The sequence below is a fragment of the Schistocerca piceifrons genome, chromosome 5, assembly GCF_021461385.2.
Source record: "Schistocerca piceifrons isolate TAMUIC-IGC-003096 chromosome 5, iqSchPice1.1, whole genome shotgun sequence".
NCBI classification, from domain to species: domain Eukaryota; kingdom Metazoa; phylum Arthropoda; class Insecta; order Orthoptera; family Acrididae; genus Schistocerca; species Schistocerca piceifrons.
In genome coordinates this window covers 205,270,206-205,293,609 of record NC_060142.1, presented here as the reverse complement: position 1 = coordinate 205,293,609, position 23,404 = coordinate 205,270,206, and positions in this window count along the sequence as shown.

Below are 23,404 nucleotides of genomic sequence, written 5' to 3'. Positions count from 1 at the left end.
CAGAAGAAGCAGCCAAAGCCAGCAATAAGCACTAACCAGAAAACCATTCTTAAGAGAAACATTACATTTACGGTTCTAAAACGAAGGATGAATTAGACAGGTCACGAAAGCTGAAAATTGTGATGAGGAAGAATCTGCAATGCAAACAGGCTGCTCAAATGAACAAGACTGGAATGCATCATTAGTATAACACACAGTATTGTAGCTAAGAAATAAAGGATTTAATAAAAATAGCACAGTTTTGTTTTATTTCATGTTATTATCCTATAAATATCTTCTCTAGTGTCTCACAGTACAGAAAATACCAAACACTACTTTCGGCCAACTTTTTGCATGAACTACGCCTGTTTGCGTCTTGCGGCCATAAGCGCGTTGGAAGCCTTTTCACATGAATCACATGAGTACAAGTGAGAGATCTGCCAATGTTCTACGCTTTTATATCTTGTGTATCAGATACTTCTGCTGCCTCTATATGTGCATATGGCCATCCCATGACTTAGTCACCTCAGTGTATATTGCTGACTTCCAGTTCCAGTCTTATAATTTATTGACTATTTTCGGAGTTATCCATTGCTCTTATGTATCTGCTTTTCGTTGTACAGTTGGTACCCCGCTTTCCTTTTTTACTGCATTCAACTACTTTTCTACAGCACTACTACTGATACTTTTGTGGTGTCAGGAAGGATCACCGGCGACTCACGGCCAGTAACATTACCACATCGGAAATGACAGGTCAACTCCTTGGAGTCAAGAGGAAAGGGTAAGAAGAAGCAGAAGAAGAAGAAGAAGAATCCTGACGCCTTCATTTAGTCCATTCAACGCAACCTCGGCAAGTTGCCGGATTCACTTATTCTGCCCTTCATTTTCGGTACACCGCTTCATCATAGACTGCTCTGCATCTCTCGTTTTGAATTTCAGTCACTGTTCGTTACCATTACGTTGTGATCTGAAGTTATGTGCACAAGAATTTGCTTTGCAGATCAGTACTTTAAAAGATGCACGTTAGTTAGCTCTTTCATTTGCTCACCACCAATTTTATTTTTTTCGAGATACATAATATTCATCTTGCTACTTACTTTGAAATGTCGTATTAACCAGCTTCAATACATATCGATTCAAATACTTCCTCAAATTCTTTGTTAAGTCACTGCATCGGCAGTAAGTCTAATGAGACACGTTTGAACATCAGCCAGTGGCGTGCCTTGGCAATTTAGAATGTCATGTGGGTACTTGTTCGAAGGAAGACAACCATTACATTCGTACTACAGTACCTTGGAGTCTTAAGACGTGTCTAGTTCGGGAGCCATTTTTGAGGAAGCATGCCGTTCTGATAAAATTCCCTTTATTTGATGGAGAGCAACAATTATGAACAGTCTTCACATAGCACAAGATCAATCCAGTGACAATTCTCTACCGAAATTTAGTTTGCAGAGTAAGGTTAATGGGGTGCTTTTTGGTATTGGTCCGCCGCTAGAATCCTTCTGCGTGTTAGATACATTGGAATAGCCTCAGAGGCTGCGAATCAACAAGCACTTTGAGACTGCTTAAGAATCAAGAGTGCAAGATTGCCTTTGTACGGATGAATTTGGATTTTGAGGGCCAGTCAGATGAAATCAGACCACCCTTCACAATGGAACCATGTAGTGGTTCCATTCAAAAGTAATTACCACACACGTTTAGACACTTCTCCTACCGGGAGACGATCATTTCCTGTTTCGTAGTACGCGGTCCGCTGCTGATGTTTCCACAACCGTCCCCGCACTCTTGCGCTCTCTCGTCCGACTGAGGCCGACGTCCACGCATATCTTTCTTCAGGCCGGCAAAGATGTAAAAATCCCACGGTGAAAAATCCGGGCTGTACGGAGGATGTTGCAGTGTTTCCCAACCAAATCGCTGAAGTGCAGCACTCGTCCAAGTGCAGTTACACACCAGGGGAATTTGTTTCCATGTGATCACTGGAGCACATATAGAGAGCGCGCGAGAATTGAGGGCCACGTTTGCTACACTGTTATGTAAAGACTAGTCGAATCGTAGGCGCTAGCCGAAGGATACTATGACAGCTGAACGACAACACTAGACCATTCAGCCAACAACCAAGGTCATTTCTTCTGGTAAACCTTCCGGGATGTAAGGTCGTGGTCCATGAAACTCTTCAGCTCCTAACGTTTCGTCCAGAGCTGCGCTGGACATCTTCAGAGGGGTGTTTCTCCTCCAGTGAGTCTTGCCGACACCCCTCTGAAGATGTCCAGCGCAGCTCTGGACGAAACGTTAGGAGCTGAAGAGTTTCATGGACCACGACCTTACATCCCGGAAGGTTTACCTGAAGATATGTCATCCGGTCGTGAAAGCTTTCATACTATAACCAAGGTCATTACCCAACAACTGCGTGCACTTGTGATGTGGGGCTTTGTCGTTCTCCTACCACAGCGCTGACAGTATCGAAAGGTAACAACAGTGGGACCCCTGTCGGGATGCCTGTGTGTTATGGCGTGTGCTCGTTTTTCATTTGACTGCCCCTTATAGTTTCGCGCCAACAGAATCTTGAGCTTATCGCAGTCACTTTACTCCCGTGTACAGCGGAGCTCGCCAGCGCGAACTATGGCGTCCCAAACGAGGCCACACAGTGCGACAGATTTGTCAACTGTATGTGCTTTAGCTCTTTAAACATCTTTATTTTCGCTTCTTCTGTTATCCAGTGACATGGTGCCGCATTACTGGTCTGTCATCGGATACATGCTTCAGAACAGAGGACTCGGCAGTATGCTACCCAAGCCCGCCCAGTTGGCCGTGCGGTCTAACGCACGGTTTTCCGGGAGGGAAGGAGCGCCTGGTCCGCGGCACGAATCCGCCCGGCGAATTTGTGTCGAGGTACGGGGAACCAGTGAGTCTGTGGATGGTTTTTAGGTGGTTTTCCTTCTACCTCGGCGAATGCGGGCTGGTTCCCCTTATTCCGCCTCAGTTACACTATGTCGGTGATTGTTGCGCAGACAAGTTCTCCACGTACACGTACATCACCATTACTCTACCATGCAAACATAGGGGTTACACTCGTCTGGAGTGAGACGTTCTCTAGGGGTCCACCGGGGGCCGAACCGCACAACATCCCTGGGCTCGGTGTAGGGCGGTGGAGGGGCGAAGTGGACTGTGATAGTCGTCGTGGGGTTGTGGACCACTGCGGCTGTGGCGGGGACGGAGCATCTGCGTCGTTTCTAGGTCCCTAGTTAACATACAATACAATACAAGCTACCCAAACGCGTTCCCACGTTGACCCAACGACACTGTCAGGGTTTAGTGCAAAGAGCAGGCGATTATGGGACGGCAGATAAACGGAAACGTGTATCTTGCTACAGCATGTTGATGGTCGTGTTTAGCTGCTCGAAACGTGTTGAACGTCACAGACACGGGCCGATGGGACATTATTATGTTATGGGGGACATTCACCTGGGCTTTTATGGACCTTCTGTTACTGATCGAAGGCACCATGTCTGCTGTGGACTGCGTGAAAATTATTGTAGACCAACTGTATACCTTTACGCTTGATGTCTTTCCCGACAGCGGTGGCATCTTGGTCACACATTCATATTCATACAGGTATCGATGGAAGATCAAAATTATAAACTAGGTTCAAAATGGTTCAAATGGCTCTAAGCACTATGGGACTTAACATCTGATGTCATCAGTGCCCTAGACTTAGAACTACTTAAACCTAACTAACCTAAGGACATCACACACATCCATGCCCGAGGCAGGATTCGAACCTGCGACCGTAGCAGCAGCGCGGTCCCGGACTGAAGGGCCTAGAATCGCTCTGCCACCGCGGCCGGCTTCTAAACTTGGTGGCCAGTGAATGAATAGTTGACGCTGCAGGGCAATTACACCGTGCAGCTGGTAAGAACAGTAAACAGGGGACATAGCGATACCAAGGCTTGACATGTTTGTGAATTTCATTCGTGTACTTAGTTGTATGGTAACTATGCCACGCAGACAAGCGCGTGAAGAATACACGCAGATGGCAGCATTTAAGTGAAGACATGTTGTTGGGCTCAAAGAAGCCAACTGGAGTATTAGCCGAATCGCTCGATATTTGAATAGAAGCAATGTCACTGTTCGACGAAGGTGACAGGTGAACCATGGTCGAATGCAGAAGGAAGCGGACGAGCTGGAGAGACGACAGAACGTGAGAACCGGGTAATCGTCAGAGATGCACTCAGAGCCCCGGATTCATCATCATCAAAAATGGCTCTGAGCACTATAGGACTTAACATCTGTGGTCATCAGTCCCCTAGAACTTAGAACTACTTAAACCTAACTAACCTAAGGACATCACACACACCCATGCCCGAGGCAGGATTCGAACCTGCGACCGTAGCAGTCGCGCGGTTCCGGACTGCGGGCCTAGAACCGCTAGACCACCGCGGCCGGCCTCATCGTCATCGACCCGACGTGCAACTGGTCCTTCAGTGACCACAAGGACAATTAACAGGCGGTTCACAGACATGGGGCTAAGCTCACAGTGCCCTTTGCGCAGACTAACATAGACCACTGTGCACCAACAAGCTCGTCTGCAGTACTGTCGGGTGTGTTCGGGCTGGAACCTCGTTGTATGGAGTAGGGTTGCCCTCAGAGATGAAACCCGCTTCGAGGTGAGCCCAGATGACCAGTGAAAACGTGTCTGGAGACGCCTCGATCAGCGGTGGGATTTCAGCCTGAGTGTCGCCCACTGTACGGCGCGACAACCAGAAGTGATGGTCTGAGGTGCCATTTCTTTTTATAGTTTGATCTCTTTGGCTGCTATTAGCGGCTTCCTTGGAGAAACACAGGTGCGTTGACGATATTCTACTCCCAGAGTTGTTGCCCTTCATGGCAAGCCATCCTGGACTGAAATTTCAGCAAGATAATGATCACCCACATACAGCGAGAGTTTTTATTACTTGTTTTCATGCTTGAAAAGCTCTACCTTGATCAGCAGGTTCATCGGATCTCTCTCCAGTTGACAAGGTTTGGAGCATTAGTGGCAGGGCCCTCCAACCAGACTGACGATCTAAGACGCCAATTGGGCAGAATTTGGCAAGATATCCCTCACGATGAAATCCAACAAGCATATCAACCAATGCAGAAGCGAATAGCTGCTTGCATAAGGGTCCTAGGTAGAACAACCTGTTATTGACTTTCTCAGTTTGTGAAGTTATTTCTCTTGAATAAGTCGTCAAGTTTTTCTGAAATTATAATCATTTTTACATCACATCCGCTCCATTCGGATAATTCCTTCGTGGTGTATTGTTATTTTGACTTAAGGTGCATATGGCTTCCTCCAACGTATTTCTTTTGGAAAAACCATGAAGACAAAATTATTCGTAGAAAGATGCTAGCTCTCACGGAGGCTTAACCAACAGTTAGTCTTCCCGTCCGCAGCTCGTGGTCTAGTGGTCCTCTGGATCATGGAGTCCTACGTTCGATTCCCGGCCGGGGACTGGCAGTTTGTGTTGTCCTCATCATTTCATCTCATCATCCTCCTCATTCGTAACAGTATCTAGATTGGACTGTGAAAAAAATGGGACTGTGTAAAAATTGGAACTTAATACAGGCGCTTATGACCGTGCAGTTGAGCGCCCCACAAACCAAACATCATCATCATCATTAGTCTTCAAGAATAGAGGAGGGAGAGAGAGAGAGAGAGAGAGAGAGAGAGAAATAGGCATACACAATGCAGCCTCTACCATACACTATGAGGTGGTTTTGTGGCTTCCAGAGTACGATGTAGATGAAAGTGGCTTCACGATCTCCGAAATGGAGCGTTCTACGTGCCAAGGGCACCCACCCACTATATCGAAGCATCAAATGTTCTGATTCGCACTCTCACACATTCTGCACGCCTCACACGTTTAACAGCTCCACTACCTGTGACGTCAGGCGTAATTCCTATCAGTATATAAATGCTTCATGAGTTTACGTATATTTTATTTCACTTCTGCTGCTGTTATATAGAAAATCCAGGGTTCCTTTCAGTTTTGGAACTAGTGGCATCAAATGATCATTAGCTTCAGCTGCTTCGATAATACTTTCAAATCCAAACAAATGTTTGGTACTGGTACTTGGACAAATACGCACCTAATGTCCTAGCACGTAGCTGAAGTGTTCTCATTGTAGAATGTAGGACCTTTGCACCAGCAGTAAAAGACGGTAGCCTCTAGACCACAATTGGTTTGTTTCAAACCGTAATAAATCAAAGTGCGAATGAGAGGTGAACAGACTACTGGGTTTCCTTCATTTTCTCATATTTATGCTTATATTAAGGGCGAGTTGTGTTTTTTTTTGTGATTATTTTTTGCTTAGGAGACACTACAGTAACCTACTGTGATACTTCCTAAGCTTGGAGCATTCCATGATTTCTGCTCTTATTCAGTGTTTCTAACGGATATCGCGTAAAAATAAATGGCGACGAGTTGATAAAACAATCCTGCATTCTCGTAAACAGAGATTTGATGCCCTGGGCTTCGTGATCATAGGTAATGCCATAGAAAGCAACTTTGTCAGGAGACTACAGTTTTTTAGTTCTGATGAGAAAAACAAATGTATATCTAGTATCCCATACATAGGCAATGTATCACAGAAGACTGCAAATATTTTCAAACTCACAAAGTAAAAATTGGGTTGTCTACATCTAATAAATTACAACAAAAACTAATACATAATACAAAGTGTAATCATGATCTATATTCAGACTCTGGAATATACAAGGTAACTTGCCAGGAATGCTCCTTGTTCTACTTAGGACAAATAGGCCGAAATTTCAACATCAGCTACACAGAGCACATTAAAGCCTACACACACAACAAACACATTACGTCAGCAATAGCAACACACATACATAATACAGGACACCCATTTGGGAAAATAGAACAAAGTGTCAAAGAACTACACCGACTAAATAAAGAACATAAAATGATTGGCTAGAAGAACTAGAGATATATTCACATTACAAAAAATATGAAGACGAAATATTAAACGAAATACTTGAGAGTGAATCAGTGAATTTCTTCAGATGTTTCGATAGAACACTTATTTAAAAATAGTAAAGCATACAAATAACCATAATTGTAAAATCGATATAAGTAATTTATGAGCCAAATTGTTAAGATAAATAACCTCTGAACAAAAGCATATCATAATCTGTGGAAGACCTATAATGTTATCTCTGACTAGTTGTAAGAAGATCTTTGTAACTGTTTTGTTTATATAAGATATTTTCGATGTGTACAATAAGTTAATGTGTATGAGACTCTGTGCAAATGGACCATTAGAAAACTGTAAGTACAAATTCTTCTAAATTTCGCCACTAATTTCACCAAAAGAATCGATAACTAACTAAAAAATCGCGTGTTTCTTATATATTGCAGTAAAAAATTAACGAAATGACTCAGACTCTCACACATTGACAACATCAATAGAAATGGCTTAATGCACGCAAAAAAACGCACTTGAAAATGGGAAACATTTCCCGAAACAAACTGTGCGAAAGCTAAATAAAGAAAAATCGTGACTGGTAGCAGAAGATTTATTTATAAGCAAACCTATAATTTTTTGTTGTTAACCCGTTCCGATCTGACAGTGTAACCGTCTATAAATCAAATTCTTTATTAGTAATACGTCAAAAACTAACACATCCTCGCGCTTTATCTTTAACTTCAGATATTAGTTTCAGCAATAAAACAGTGAGGGGCTCATCAAAAACTTCCTAAATCATTTCTCACAATGCAATTCACTGATGAAGGACTCTGTGTTTCCATGCGGTTTTTCATATATCGCTCAACGGTCGTCTGGATGATCTTCAGTCGCAATTTCCGACTGCATTGTGTTGTTAATGTTTTCCACCATACTTGATCTTATTTATGCTCACGTGACCATGGCGTAAACGGTTAGAGATAGAGAAGATGAACGACTTTGCCAAGATCACTAATAATAACCTTTATTTTCGATAACAAGTTTCGGTAATCATCGTTACCATCTTCAGACGTGGAAAATATTTGGGCCTACACATCGCGACTACATACAAAACAATTATATTATACAATACCAGATACAATACAAAAGAAAAAAATTAAACATTTTAATGGATTTGTACGTGTGTCTGTGGTATTTGTAAACTGTTAAATGCTATGTTAAGTGATCTATTGTATATCAGTTTGTGGCAACTGTACCAAATATAAATTCAGCTTTTACATAGGTAATTTGCATAATTAACGCTATACGAATAATCTTTATTGTCAACCTTAGTTAATTATTATCAATAATTTTGTAAACATATGTTTAGATGTACTTTCGTCCATGTTTTAGTTAGCACACTGTAATGTAATGACATAAATTATTTTAATGAAAGAATATACATGCTACGATAGCGACACCTGTCGGTCCAATTGTCAACGTCTGTCCTTAACTGCTCACCGCCTGCCAGCCTAGCGGCGCCCTAGCTGCAGCGATGTACTCTGTTGTGAGCGGCATAAGGCAGATGAATGTTGTAAACAAGTGTGTGTAGTTGTTTTAATTTTGACGTGCCAAAGCATCACTCTTCCATCTCATGGATATGTATCTGCCGAATCATGAGATTTGCTGTTATAAGAAATATGCAATAAAATTTGTCTAGGTGTGTTGTATTTCTGATTATTTTCTTTTACATTGTATATGACACGGTGTACTACAATTGTTTTTTTTGTATATTGACACTGTATAAATGATTTCCTGATCTGGAGATAGTAACACTGATTACTGAAACCAATTATCGAGAATAAAGGTTATTATTAGCCATATTGACAAAGAAGTTTATCTTTTCTAATGTATTATCATTCGTCACCTCTTGCGTCTTAGAACGAGTAAATTAAGAGAAGATGAGAAGAGAACGCCACGGTGAAACATGACACTTTCTTGTTCTTCAAATCCTTAGATACAGCTTATGTAATTTTCACTGTTATTGCGTCATCGAATTCTCAATGCTGCAGATGTGTGCTTTAGATATGAAATGCCCCTTGCAACACTGCTCTCCAAATAATAATGATCTGTTAAGAACTTATTCTTCATTATCAATCTGCAATCATTCCTCTCTTAGAAATACGAATAATGCTGGTTCTGCAAGGAGAATTTAGAACGGTATTCATTGAGGGCGTAGTCCAAAAAAATGGTTCAAATGGCTCTGAGCACTATGGGACTTAACTGCTGAGGTCATCAGTCCCCTACTACTTAAACCTAACTAACCTAAGGACATCACACACATCCATGCCCGAGGCAGGATTCGAACCTGCGACCGTAGCGGTCGCGCGGTTCCCAACTGTAGCCTAGAACCGCTCGGCCACTCCGGCCGGCCGTAGTCGGGGAAGGTAGTGAAATGAGATAATAAGCAGTCTCTCTGCCTCGTGATGACTGGGTGTTGTGTGCTGTCCTTAGGTTAGTTAGGTTTAAGTAAGTTCTAGGGGACTGATGACCATAGATGTTAAGTCCCATAGTGCTCAGAGCCATTTGAACCAATAAGCAGTCGCCACTTGACGAAATTGGGAGACCTTGGAAGTCAATTGCGATAAGCAACCTTGTTGGAGTATTGTATGAAAGTTTATATCGCACAAACAGTTTTCTTTTGGGACCATACACTTTAGTTGGAAATACGCCATTGGCATCTGCGATATTAGATTTTCTGTACAGAACTTGCTTTGGCGAAATTATGCCGGCTGATGTGTCGCCACGAATGGTGATAGTCATCTGTTGCCGAGGTGCAAGTGGAAATGAACTTTAATATTTAACCGAAATCGCTCCACGTACATTCTAACTGTGGACGGTTAACGAAATTTCAGCCCCGACCTTTGAATGCTAACCCCTGCACGAAACATTCATTAAGAAAATTGTCCCTGCTGCGAAATGCGCAGTGCGACGTTCGTTTCAAAAATCCTGGATTGCCGTGACTCGCTCGCCGAGCCAATTGGTCATTACTCGATAATTCGTCCTTTAAAATCGTTAGGCGCTTAGCCAATCAGCCGGCCATCACGCTGCGTATGAAAACGCACTTTTTCCCCCGGCAGCCCCTTTAAGTCACTTCTCGGGTGGAGATTGCCACTGCGGCGCTCGCACGTGCTCTTCCTATTTGCCGCCCAATCACCGTTTACAAGTCTGTCGAGATTTTAATTTGGGCTCAGGAGGCGACGTTATTTGATTTCCATGTATGCGGTCGTAATTGGCTCTTTTTCGCATTTCGAATTCCATTACGGTCTAAGCCAGCCGATACAGTTTTACGGTTAGCACTCCTCCAAGTTTTTCCACTGGCTGGCACGACTCTCTGCCGGTTTTAACCGCTGCAGAGTGCTGGTAGAGCAGTGTGCTGACAACATGCCCCTCTGTATTCGCATCCGGTGACGCCTAAGGGCTGAGGATGACGCAGCGGCCTGTCTTTACCGTTGGTCCTGCAAGACCTGTTCGGACCATGTTTGTTTATTTCCTGAGTTAATTGTGGCATCATGATACACTTTCATAGGTACATTTTGCGGCATATCTGGATACTGCCTGCAAAATTAATTGCGAATACACTTAGTAGCACGGAAGTAATACATTCAAACGTTGTCGATGATGAGGTAGTTTTTCACGCGTATCATTGTTTATGACCTCATATCTCCTGAACTATGACAGGTAGGTGGTTTTTATCCCAACAGAAATTGTTGATTGAACTAAGGGATACATGTTCCAAGTTTGGTTGAAAGTTCAGAAGGAGATGTAGAACACACACACATCTATTTTTGTAATATGTATAGATTATATTTGAATAGATCAGTAGTGTGGTATAGCAAGGCGTCAAAACAATGTAACAAAATGATAAAAAAACGAATCTCAATCTTTCCATTGACCTATAGCATCCATTCGAAAGCTAACTCGCAGTATCGAAGGACAACTTTCAGGGACTACTAATATCGGTAGTGGTATGACGTAGTCAATTATACGCATTAGCCATCGCTGGTTCTCTGGAAACTAGGAACTGAGCGCATATTTTTCGGCAGGTGGCATTGTCTTGCTGTATCGTTCGACATTGTCCAAGAACTACCATTCACGTACTCAATGCGAGACGACGGAGTCGCTGTTCATGTTTCGAGTGGAACGGATGCTTTTGAGTCCCATCCAAGAGAGCCCGCGTTCGATTCCCGACCGGATTGGAGATTTTCCCTTCTCGGGTACTGGGTGTTGTCCTCATCATCATTTCATCCTCATCACCGGCGCGCAAGTCGTCCAATGTGGCGTCGACTGAAATAAGACCCACACTTGGCGGCCGAATTTCCCCGGATGGAGCCTCCAGGCCAAAGATCCCATACGCTCATTTTTTTATGTGAATAGTTTCCAGATATTCAAATACCTCTTTGGAAGTTTTTCTTCGACTGGTAGGGCAACCGTGAGTGATGAATCGATTTATTCACGGAGGGAAATAAGTGCAAAAGCGCCCGTAGCTAGTGGTCAGTATCGCCTCTTCTAACTTGCTGCACCCCGCGTTCTATACGGAGATTTACTTCATCCGGGGAATGTGTATTTGTGGTGTCCCTAGAGTTTCGTCTTATCTTCGTCATTAAGACGCCTAAGTTGCCGAAGTGACTACAGATAGAAAGACTTGGACCAGGCTGCCTAACAACTCCGGATGGTCTCTGATAATCGATCGAGAACAGTGGGGCAGCAGCGGGACATGAAGTAACTGAAACCAACAGCTGTATTGTAATTCAACCACTTTCGATGCCAGACCTTTGGTGGGCTTCCTACTGCTACGAAGGTAGGGAATCCAGTTGATTTCGGCCCCGCTGCACTCGACTTTGTTGGTTGTACCGTTTCCATTTGGAAACTCCGTTAGTCTTTGTCAGTCTGGCACGTACGTTGATGGCAGGTTACGCTTGGGACCTGAAGATGACCGTTTTTGCCGTCGAAACTGGTAACACGTTTTGGATAAACGATGCAGGATTACAATATAGCTGTTGGTTTCAACTATCGTTACTCAAGTGCCCCGGATGGTGTCTCCCCGTTAATAACGCCATACCATCATTCCATTTCAGTAGATGAATCAGTATTGTCATTCTTAACCAAAATCATCCCTTGACCGACTATATTATTATTTTGAACAATTATTAAAGTTACCTTAAACCGTTGTTGAGTGATAGTTTAATAATATAATGGCGAACTTCACTGTGAAAGTGGAACAAAATGTAACTACTTGTATGAGCACACCGGCCGGGGTGGCCTAGCGGTTCTAGGCGCTACAGTCTGGAACCGCGCAACGGCTACGGTCGCAGGTTCGAATCCTGCCTCGGGCATGGATGTGTGTGATGTCTTTAGGTTGGTTAGGTTTAAGTAGTTCTAAGTTCTAGGGGACTGATGACCTCAGTAGTTAAGTCCCATAGTGCTCAGAGCAATTTTTTTGTATAAACATTTTTGGGTCTAGCCTTTCTAAGGAAGTTTGTTACTTATGAAGCCAAAGGAAAGAAACATATTTTCGTTTTATGCAACCTTTTCAGGTTTCCTATGGGCCATGTTCTCCCTGTTAAACATTTCTTACCCATGTCCGATCGCCATGAAGAGAACTGTAGCGTCTACAAATTTACTTCCGGCGTTTTTTCTCGACGTCCGAGGCTTTATAGTGAAAACTTACAAGAAATTTAGGACTGAAAGTACTGGTCACCGCTGACTACTACTTTCTATCATATTTTGGGAGGCATAGGAAACCCTCGGCGAAAGAACAGGCCGTTTTTTGAAGATAACCATGAACCGATGCAATTTTCAACTTTTTCATATGATGGGAAGCGTGGATCAGCCAGGCCGTGTGCCGTTGATCGAAAAAGGTGACAGTCAGAAGGGACGTACCATTTCAACTTTTCCAGGTATGTTTGACGGGTCTTGCGTGTGGGGGTCGAGCATTGTCATGCTGCAAGTTCACCTTTTCATGTCTGTCTCTGTATTGTGGCCTTTTGTCTTTCAGTGATCGATTCAAAGGCATCAGTTGCTTCCAATAACGATCTCCTGTGATTGTTTCCGTCGATTTCAGTAGCTTCGGAAACCTTCTATCTTCCACTGCCATGCAAGTCTTCGACGTCAAAAACACCGTTCTTGAAACGTTGAAATCATTCTCTGCAAGTTCTTTCACTAACAGGTGTCTCATCATAGACCTTACCCAGAATTTTATGAACCTCATCTGCAGATTTATTCATCTTAAAGCAAAAATCCAAACTTCCTGCAAATGACGAGAACTAGGCTAGTAACATGACATATTCAATCGAGAATAACATTATGATACAATCTAAAATGGTTCAAATGGCTCTGAGCACTATGCGACTTAACTTCTGAGGTCATCAGTCGCCTAGAACTTAGAACTAATTAAACCTAACTAACCTAAGGACATCACAAATATCCATGCCCGAGGCAGGATTCGAACCTGCGACCGTAGCGGTCGCTCGGCTCCAGGCTGCAGCGCCTAGAACCGCACGGCCACTCCGGCCGGCTATGATACAATCACAAGTCGACTAATATTTTGATGGCGTTATGTTTACTCATGGCTAAACTAATTTTATAACACTTAAACCTACCACCTGCACCATCACTTGCCATTACTATAATTTATTACAAAACGACGGAAGCGAAGTTGTAGATCTAATAAGAATCAGCAACATACAACAGGAAGGATGTTACAAACTAGACTCTGCATAGGTGAGAACCAAGACGGGTTCGGTAAGTTAAAATCATGTGCAGAACAGACACTGTATCTCAAAACAGTCCTCATATGCAAAGACGTAAGAACTTCATCTACCTTAGCAACCTTCGTCGATTCCCAAAAGGCCGACGGCTCGGTAGATAAATACTATCTCTTCCAGACGCTACCTGATCTAGATCGGTGCCACAATATCTTGATCCTTGTGAAATCGGCCTTTACCAGTACGACGACCAAAGAGAGAGGAACAGTCAAGGAACTTCGAGATCAGAAATGGTCCCCACTTCTCATCAACTGCCCGCTAGAGACAGTTGCCAGTGAGTGGAGGATGACACAAACGGGTCTGGACTGAGTATCAGTTACAAAAAGGAGAAGTTTTTAGTCAGTCTGCTTCGCAGGTGGCCTCATATTTTTAGTCTGCAGTGTTGAAGAAGTTATCAGCTCTCCATCAATCATAAAGCTCACCGTCAATAAGATAGAATTCATCACAAATATCGGAGATGCACGAGGCAAAATGCCGTTGAGTAACCTTCTTCAATGCGGAGGCACAAATGCGTCCGACCTCCTGTGGCAACCTCAGAGTGGAAATGGAGCAAATGGACAGGGACTGCAGATAGGTTGCGCTCGATGAGAGTGTGGATTGGCCGAGACAGTCCGTGCAGTTGCGATAACGCTGTATCCCGGATGGCGCAGTGGTTAACGCACATGCCTAGTAAGCAGGAGATCCTAGGTTTGAATCCAGGTCCGGTACACAATCACTGCTAATTCCGCTTAGTGTCCTGATGCAACTAACAGCAGTGATCCCCTGCCTTTCCCTGCTTCCCCTCTCCATCTTCAGTATACACATAATGTATAACAGCTGGAGATTCTGCATGATGTCTGTTCTTTTGGACATGTCCGAATCTCAGAGAGCGAATATGGAGGAAATGGACAGGGAGTGGATAGGTGGCGCTCGATGGTAGTGTGGATCGGCTGCGAGGCATGCCGAGATAGTCCTCGCAGTTGCAATAATGCTGTATCCCGGGTGGCACAGTGGCTAATGCATCTGCCTTGTAAACAGGAGATCCCAGGTTCGAATGCCGCCGCTGATTCCGCATAATTGCCCAATGCAGCTGACAGCAGTGATCTCGTCCCTTTCCTTTCCTTTCTTTCCCTCTCCACCTTCAATTTACGCATTGTTTGGGGAGGAACGGTCAATATTTTAAACAATGATAGTATAATTCTGAACAAAAAATGTTATATGAACATATGTCCGCAAATGCTTCGTTAGGGAGGTATGGGCATTGAAAGGAAATTTAATCCTGCAAAACTGATGTGCATAACACGAACTTATACGCAATACAACTGGACCGTAACGTGATATTTTTGCAAACAATGCACGGGTACATGCCACGTTTACGGTAGGCAACCTACCACGTATTATGGTCCTGTAACGTACGTAGTATAATCACCCGTTGTTCGCGCAGTTGTGCCGTGTAAGCCGCATTGTGTAGTGTACCAGCGACGGATCCGTTAGCTGTGTAGTGTATGGTTTCAACTGTGTTCGTACAAGCGCTGCTAACAATGCCACACGTCTACAGAAATGAGGAATACGCAGATATGGTGTATGTTTATGGCTTCTGCGACGGTAGTGATACAGCTGCAAGAATACCACAGGCGCTTTCCGATTCGACGGTTACCTGATCGCAGGGTGTTTAGCAAAGTGTTTATCACTTTACGTGCTACTGGCACTCGTAGACATTTTTCGTCCGAGCGTGCACGTCAACGAACTTTGCAAGAACAGGAAGAAGTGTTGAGCGAGTCCCGGTACGAGCATACGAAGAATGTCACTGCCTATGAATGTCCCACAGACACGTGTATGGGCCGGCGGGAGTGGCCGAGCGGTTCTAGGCGCTACAGTCTGGAACCGCGCGACCGTACGGTTGCAGGTTCGAATCCTGCCCCGGGCATGGGTGTGTGTGATGTCCTTAGGTTACTTAGGTTTAAATAGTTCTAAGTTCTAGGGGACTGAAGACCTCAGAAGTTAAGTCTCATAGTGCTCAGAGCCATTTGAACACGTGTATGGGAAACTTTACATGCGGAAAACCTGTATCCATTTCACCCACAGCGTGTCCAAAATCTTCACGTTGGCGACAATGCCCAACGAATTCAGTTCTGTCACTGGGTAACTGAGAATAGTCATTTGCTTCCATACATACTATTTACTGGCGAAGCCCAGTTTTCACGACATGGAATAAATGACACACACAATAATCATAGATGATCACGGGAAAATACGCATACTTCAGTGGATAGCAATTTCCAAGTTCGTTTGCCATAAATGTTTGGTGCGACATGATCGGTAACCTTTTGATAGGTCCGTTTGTTATCAATCAGCGACTGATGGGAGAGAGGTACCTGCATTTTTTGGAAAATTCATTTGTGGAGCTGTTGGAAGACGTTCCTATGCCAATCTAGCTGAAACGTTTTTTCAACATGACGGTACCCCTCCACATGTTACCTTATGTGTGAGGGACCATCTCAACAGCACATACCCTAATCGCTGGATTGGCCGTGGCGGTGCTATTAACTGACCTTCAAGATCACGTGACCTTACACCTTTAGATTTCTGTTTATGGGGTTGGATGGAATCAGAGGTGCGCAAAGTAAAGATAAATACACGAGATGAACTGCTTCGTCGCGTCATTTACGCTGCTGAATCGATTAGAAACCAACCACAGGCAATTGAACAAGCAACACAACATGTTATCGCTCGAGCGTAAAAGTGCATTGAGGTTCATGGTGAGATATTCGAACCTGTTCTGTGAACTGAACATCGGTACGATAAGTGTTAAAGCAGTTTATAAAAGACGTGGTACGTCTTTTTCCGCTGAATACATGTAACAAGCATGTTGTAATGCATTATGTACTAAATGCAAAAGAAATAAACATTATGCAAAAATGTGCAACGTAACTGTACTTCTCTGTAACATTGTTTTCAAGAAAATGACATTACGTTCCAGTTGCATTGCGTATACCTTCACGCAGAATTAAAGTTCCTTTCAATACTCATACGTCCCTAAAGAAGCGTTTGCGGACCTATGTTCTTATAAAATTTTTTGTTCAGAATTACATATACTAACTCTGTGTAAAATACTGGCCTTTTCTCCCATATATATATATATCGGGTGTTACAAAAAGGTACGGCCAAACTTTCAGGAAACATTCCTCACACACAAAGAAAGAAAATATGTTATGTGGACATGTCTCCGGAAACGCTTACTTCTCTTCAAATCACATTAATCAAGGAATGGAAACACAGCAACAGAACGTACCAGCGTGACTTCAAACACTTTGTTACAGGAAATGTTCAAAATGTCCTCCGTTAGCGAGGATACATGCATCCACCCTCCGTCGCATGGAATCCCTGATGCGCTGATGCAGCCCTGGAGAATGGCGTATTGTATCACAGCCGTCCACAATACGAGCACGAAGAGTCTCTACATTTGGTACCGGGCTTGCGTAGACAAGAGCTTTCAAATGCCTCCATAAATGAAAGTCGAGAGGGTTGAGGTCAGGAGAGCGTGGAGGCCATGAAATTGGTCCGCCTCTACCAATCCATCGGTCACCGAATCTGTTGCTGAGAAGCGTACGAACACTTCGACTGAAATGTGCAGGAGTTGCATCGTGCATGAACCACATGCTGTGTCGTACTTGTAAAGGCACATGTTCTAGCAGCACAGGTAGAGTATCCCGTATGAAATCATGATAACGTGCTCCATTGACCGTAGGTGGAAGAACATGGGGTCCAATCAAGACATCACCAAAAATGCCTGCCCAAACGTTCACAGAAAATCTGTGTTGATGACGTGATTGCACAATTACGTGCGGATTCTCGTCAGCCCACACATATTGATTGTGAAAATTTACAATTTGATCACGTTGGAATGAAGCCTCATCCGTAAAGAGAACATTTGCACTGAAATGAGGATTGACATATTGTTGGATGAACCATTCGCAGAAGTGTACCCGTGGAGGCCAATCAGCTGCTGATAGTGCTTGCACACGCTGTACATGGTACGGAAACAACTGGTTCTCCCGTAGCACTCTCCATACAGTGACGTGGCCAACGTTACCTTGTACAGCAGCAACTTCTCTGACGCTGACATTAGTGTTATCGTCAACTCCACGAATAACTGCCTCGTCCATTGCAGGTGTCCTCGTCGTTCTAGGTCTTCCCCAGTCACGAGTCATAGGCTGGAATGTTCCGTGCTCTCTAAGACGCCGATCAATTGCTTCGAACATCTTCCTGTCGGGACACCTTCGTTCTGGAATCTGTCTCCATACAAACGTACCGCGCCACGGCTATTGCCCCGTGCTAATCCATACATCAAATGGGCATCTGCCAACTCCGCATTTTCAAACGTTGCACTGACTGCAAAACCACGTTCGTGATGAACACTAATCTGTTGATGCTACGTACTGATGTGCTTGATGCTAGTACTGTAGAGCAATGAGTCGCATGTCAACACAAGCACCGAAGTCAACATTACCTTCCTTCAATTGGGCCAACTGGCTGTGAATCGAGGAAGTACAGTACATACTGACGAAACTAAAATAAGCTCTAACACGGAAATTAAGCATTTCCGGACACATGTCCACATAACATCTTTTCTTTATTTGTGTGTGAGGAATGTTTCCTGAAAGTTTGGCCGTACCTTTTTGTAACACCCTGTATACGTAAGTGTTGAATCATTCTTGTGTTTTACATTATTACTGTCTAAATTAATCTAACACTAATATCATGTTGTCAGTTTCGCAGGCTTGGATAGTTAGCCATATTGTCTGAATATCACGTTTTAAGTTTCGCAGGCTTGGATAGTTAGCCATATTGTATGCTGACCCAGCTGCTGGGTGTCCGACCGGCAACAAATTGTCCTGGTGTGTCTCAGAAGCTGGGTGACTTGACGACGGGAGAGGAAGCGGGCACAGGCTCGTACTAGCACCTCCATGGGACCACTGTTCCGTGCCGAGTTGTGATGCGGTTGACTGGTCACTTAACTTCTTATGCTTACTGCGTCACTCTGTCCCGGGGATCTTCTTAATTTTCTGTTCTTCGCCTAAAAGTTGAACTCTACTGTAAGTTTAGTTCACCACAGAATTGTTGCCAATTTACCAAACGTTGAAGCTCCTACAGGCCTGCTTGCTGTCACTGTTTTTACATTTCTTGTATAGCTGGTATCTACCACTGTGGCTTAGCTGTTTTGAAGCGGGGCATTTACTCTCTTACATTGTTTTGGATGTTGTGAAATATCTTGACCTATTTCTGTTGAAGCGTTTTTTTTTAATTTTTTAAAAAGGGGATATTTCTAATCCTTCTGGGACTCTGTATTGATCTTCACCTTGTTGTAATACAAAAAATTTTAGGGCAATTTCTATGCCTTCTGGCGCTTCGTGGTTATTGATTTTGATCTTGTTGTAAATTTTTTAAGTAAAGTAAATCTCAGTCCTTCTGGCACTCTGTGATTACTGAAATTGATCTCGTTATAATTTTTTTTTAAAACGGATCAATTTGAAAGCAAATTTTTAAGCCCTTCTGGCACTCTGTGATAATTGGTTGTTGTTAACTGGCTTTTCTTTTCATTCCATTGTAAAGGGAAATATTAAATGTTTCACGAAATAAATCTAGATGTTGACAACCATAAGTGATGTTGAACCTGGGGCTTGGCCCTTCCATGAATTCCTGCTGCCACCAATAAAAGATCATTTCATATAGTATCGCGGTGCCATTTTTCAACAGTCAGGACAATACTCGTTCGCACATGGCACGTGTGTCTCTGAACTCTCTACATAATGTTGAGGTATTCCAATGGCCAGTACGATCACCAGATCTATCTTCAATAGGACACTTGTGGAAGGTACTCGAACGTCTACGTCGCCCGAGTGCCAGCCAGGATATGACGCACCGGTTATAACAGCTGTGAGGGCCCTCTTGCCTCGGAAGAGGATACCCTCCCCAACAGAAGCAGTGCACGCGTCCAACCCAGAAGGGGTGCAACGTCGTACTGTTAAGTCGACTCATACTGCCAAATTCTTTATAAACATAACTCGAAATCGCAGTCACTAAACAACACTACATAGCCTCCCCCCCCCCCCCCCCCCCCCTCCCTGAAGTTTTATTTCGTTTCTACCTCCAGTTCTTCGTCCTTTCCTATTTTTATTAGGCAGTGTACATAAAAATATCAAACATGAAGAAATGTTGCCTTTGTCATTTACATTGCACTAATGTTTCGTATGTAGGGAGAGGAATCCTTAATTGAAGAAAAATTCGTATTTTGTAGTAAATCAATGAAAGAATTGATACTACTTGTTGTTTATCAGGTTGTGCGCAAGAAAATGACATTGTTAATTAAACCTATAATGTGCACCGTGAAAACAATTTCAGATGCAAAATTTTGAAAATGTTGAAGGGGGTCGCCTTAAGTTAAAACTCTGATTGCTTGGAAAAGCATGTGTGCTCAAGCTGTTTATGCTACTGCTAGTGGAACAAGTGTGTCCTAACATTACATCGGGCCACAGTCCACAAATGAGAACACCGAGACATCAAAGCAAAATTTGATAGTACACCATATTATGTTTATCCTATCTAACCAGGAAAGCTGTGGAACACGTCAAGTGTTTTGTGATGGAAGTCAGATCTGCTTTTAACAAAATTTTTATTTATACTGGAGATGAACAAGATGACTGAAAAAATTATTTGCCTTTAACAGAATTTTTAGTTTTACTTTTTATGAAACAGAGCTTAACTGTAATAACTCTACTCTTTGCAAAATCCAATTTTTTCTCTTAAAATTGGGCAAATTTTAAACAAACTTTGACAATGAAAGATACAGTCAATCTTCTTTCACAGAGATTTTGCTCTTAAGTTGAGCAAATATCAAACAAACTTTGATGATGAAAAAATTAATGACTTTACCTTGGAATTAGGTTAACCAACTGAATGAGATTAGCACTGTTGGAGGAACCCTAACTTTGACGATGGAAGAAATGAATGAATTGACCTTGGAATTAGTTTGATCAATTGCATGACATTAACACTGTGAGAGGAAACCCATGGAAGGAATACTTTACGGAAGCAACAGCACCCATATATCCTCACCCATGCAGCTATCTGACGCAAGATTGAAGGAGCTAAATTCAAATTCGAGTTAAGTCAATAACCTAGATATCACATTGAAACATACGAAACGAAAATTGCTCAGATTACTGATCATGCTACCATGAATTGCAGAACCTCGCCTCTCATGCAAGACAGCTGAATACTGCAAGTAGCCACAGATGGCTCGGTCAGTGTTCTCCCCTATTCTCTGGAATTTCCTTCCTACTGTGCAGCTCCCAAAGTCTCAAAAGGCTGATGGGTGGAGAAGTTAAATCTGTACCATTACCAACATGACGTCCTACAGATGATACAAACTTTTCGAAAAATCGGGGAAAACGCAGGAGAGCTCCACCCAACCTACCCCATCGCCCTGTTGCATACACAATGCACAATATACTTTTCGGAGTTGGTACTACAGTGAACCCGGGTTATTACCGATTGGCCGGTTTGTCAGTGCCCTATGCTAGGCAGACCGATGCAATCTCTTTGGGTGAATCCATATTTTGGGGCGAAAAACCAGAGGCACTGCCCCAGCTCTTTGATTGGCTCTGGGGCGTTGGTCCTCAAGACCCAAGTACAGAGAGCCATGGGTATCTCCAGAGGGTGGTGGGGCAGGCGCCTACTGTCGCTCCCTTGATACTGCTCGCCAACACAAAAAAGGCGGTAGTGTGGGGCGTTCAGACTAACGCCAAAGTTAGACCACTCATAAGGGAGGAAACTGGTAAGATTTACCTATGGCCTTCTCTGTCCTACACCAGGATCCTTAGCCTATCCCGTGACCACCAGCCAGATGTAAGGCTTTTCTCTTCCAGCACACAGTCTACTGAATAACAACTAAGAATATGATGACTGTAAAATTGAGTCAGTATCGCTTAGTGATATGTTACAGTCATGTCACAGTGCTTTGTTATTATTTCATCCCAACGCTCCTCACGGAGTAAGATGAATCAGGAGTGATCCAATGTACCTTCATCAGGCAAAATGTTTAAAAACAGGTAAAAAGTAAACAGTATATTTAAAGTGTGAAGTATTTACTTAGGTTTTTAAAATTAATAGAAGGTGAATTGGACTGATGGTATTTGAATAAAATTAAACTCGTGAATCCCACTTTTTCTCTCACAAATAACAAAGTGAAAAAGAAATAATCGAAATATAAAGACAGTCTTAAATAAAAAGTGTACCTTCACTCGTAGTTGCCATTGCTGCATTGGTGAAATGTATTTATGGGAGGGAGATATTATGTGTTAGGTAGAATTGTGGGGTGTGGGTCCATTTCACCTATGGAGATGTGGATAGGTGTTCCGGAGACTGCAGAGTGAGCGGAACTGTAATAGGATGAAGATAAGGATGCGGAAAGATGGAGTGAGCAGGATGAAGTGGAGACCTTTCGTGGGATGGGATAGATGAGGAAGATTCATAGTTAATAGGATGGCGAAACGGAGTTGGTTGAAGTTTCATTGGGAGAGGATGTGAGTACTGTTGTTGGAGTGCGTCAATATAAGTGCAGGGTTGGATGTTAGAGGGAAGCCAACAGAATTGTAGGAGTCGAATTTGCGGATAGTGTAAGATGTATGGAGGCGATCAATGAGAAGTGACACTGGTGAGATGCTAAACGATGTTTGTGGGAGAGGATAAACAGATGCCGAAAACGAGCGGAATATGTGGCGTTTATGGACTTCGAGTTTGTGATAGAACTTTGGTGGGGTGGGCATCCGTGCAACATAGGTATTGGAGGAGATAGGACTGATCAAGGTTTTGTAGGTGTAGAGAATAGCGAGGTGGGCAATCCCCATGTACAACCAGTAAGTAGTTTTACTCTATCGTAGGTTTTTGTTGGTTAGTTAGCATGTACATCCAGTTAGTAGTTTTGCTCTATTGTGGGTTTTTTGGAGGTTGGTTAGTATTTGGGGATTTCCATCTTAGTTGTCAGCCGAGTGTTAGTCCAAGATATTTGAATGTGTTGGTTAGTAGAATCCGATCGTCATAAATAGTTCGATAGCAGTTAAAAGGGTGGAAGCAGCCGGTGGTTCGTCCTATAATTACAGTCTGAGTTTTGTAAAGTGTTATCTCGAGGAACCACTAGCTACACCAGCAGGGTAAGCTGTTAAAGTGGAGTTCTGGGGGTATTTGAGATTTCTGCAAGGCAGGGTAGAGGAACAGGCAAGTATTGCCATCAGCGTACTGAAGGACGTGGACCATTGAACTACTTTGGACAAATCGGCTGTCAAGAAAATGTGAAGGAGAGGAGAGAGGACGTGCCTTGCAGCACGTCTGCACTACGACGGAAGACAGGGGAATTGGTATAATTAAGAGTGACAAAGGATGGGTGATTATTTAGACAGGATGCGATAAGGTGGACATTGAAAGTGCATACGTCATTAGGAGTGCATACGTCTGGAGTTTGGAAAAAGGACCAGGGGTTATAGGAGTGTTTATTGAGAAACAGCGCAATTACTTAACAGAAGGAAGCAATGAGTTCGAAACGACTGTGTCAGGGACTGGAACTTGCAGTAATGATAGGGAACACCTTAGTGTGGTGATGGATGAGAAAATGTGTGAGG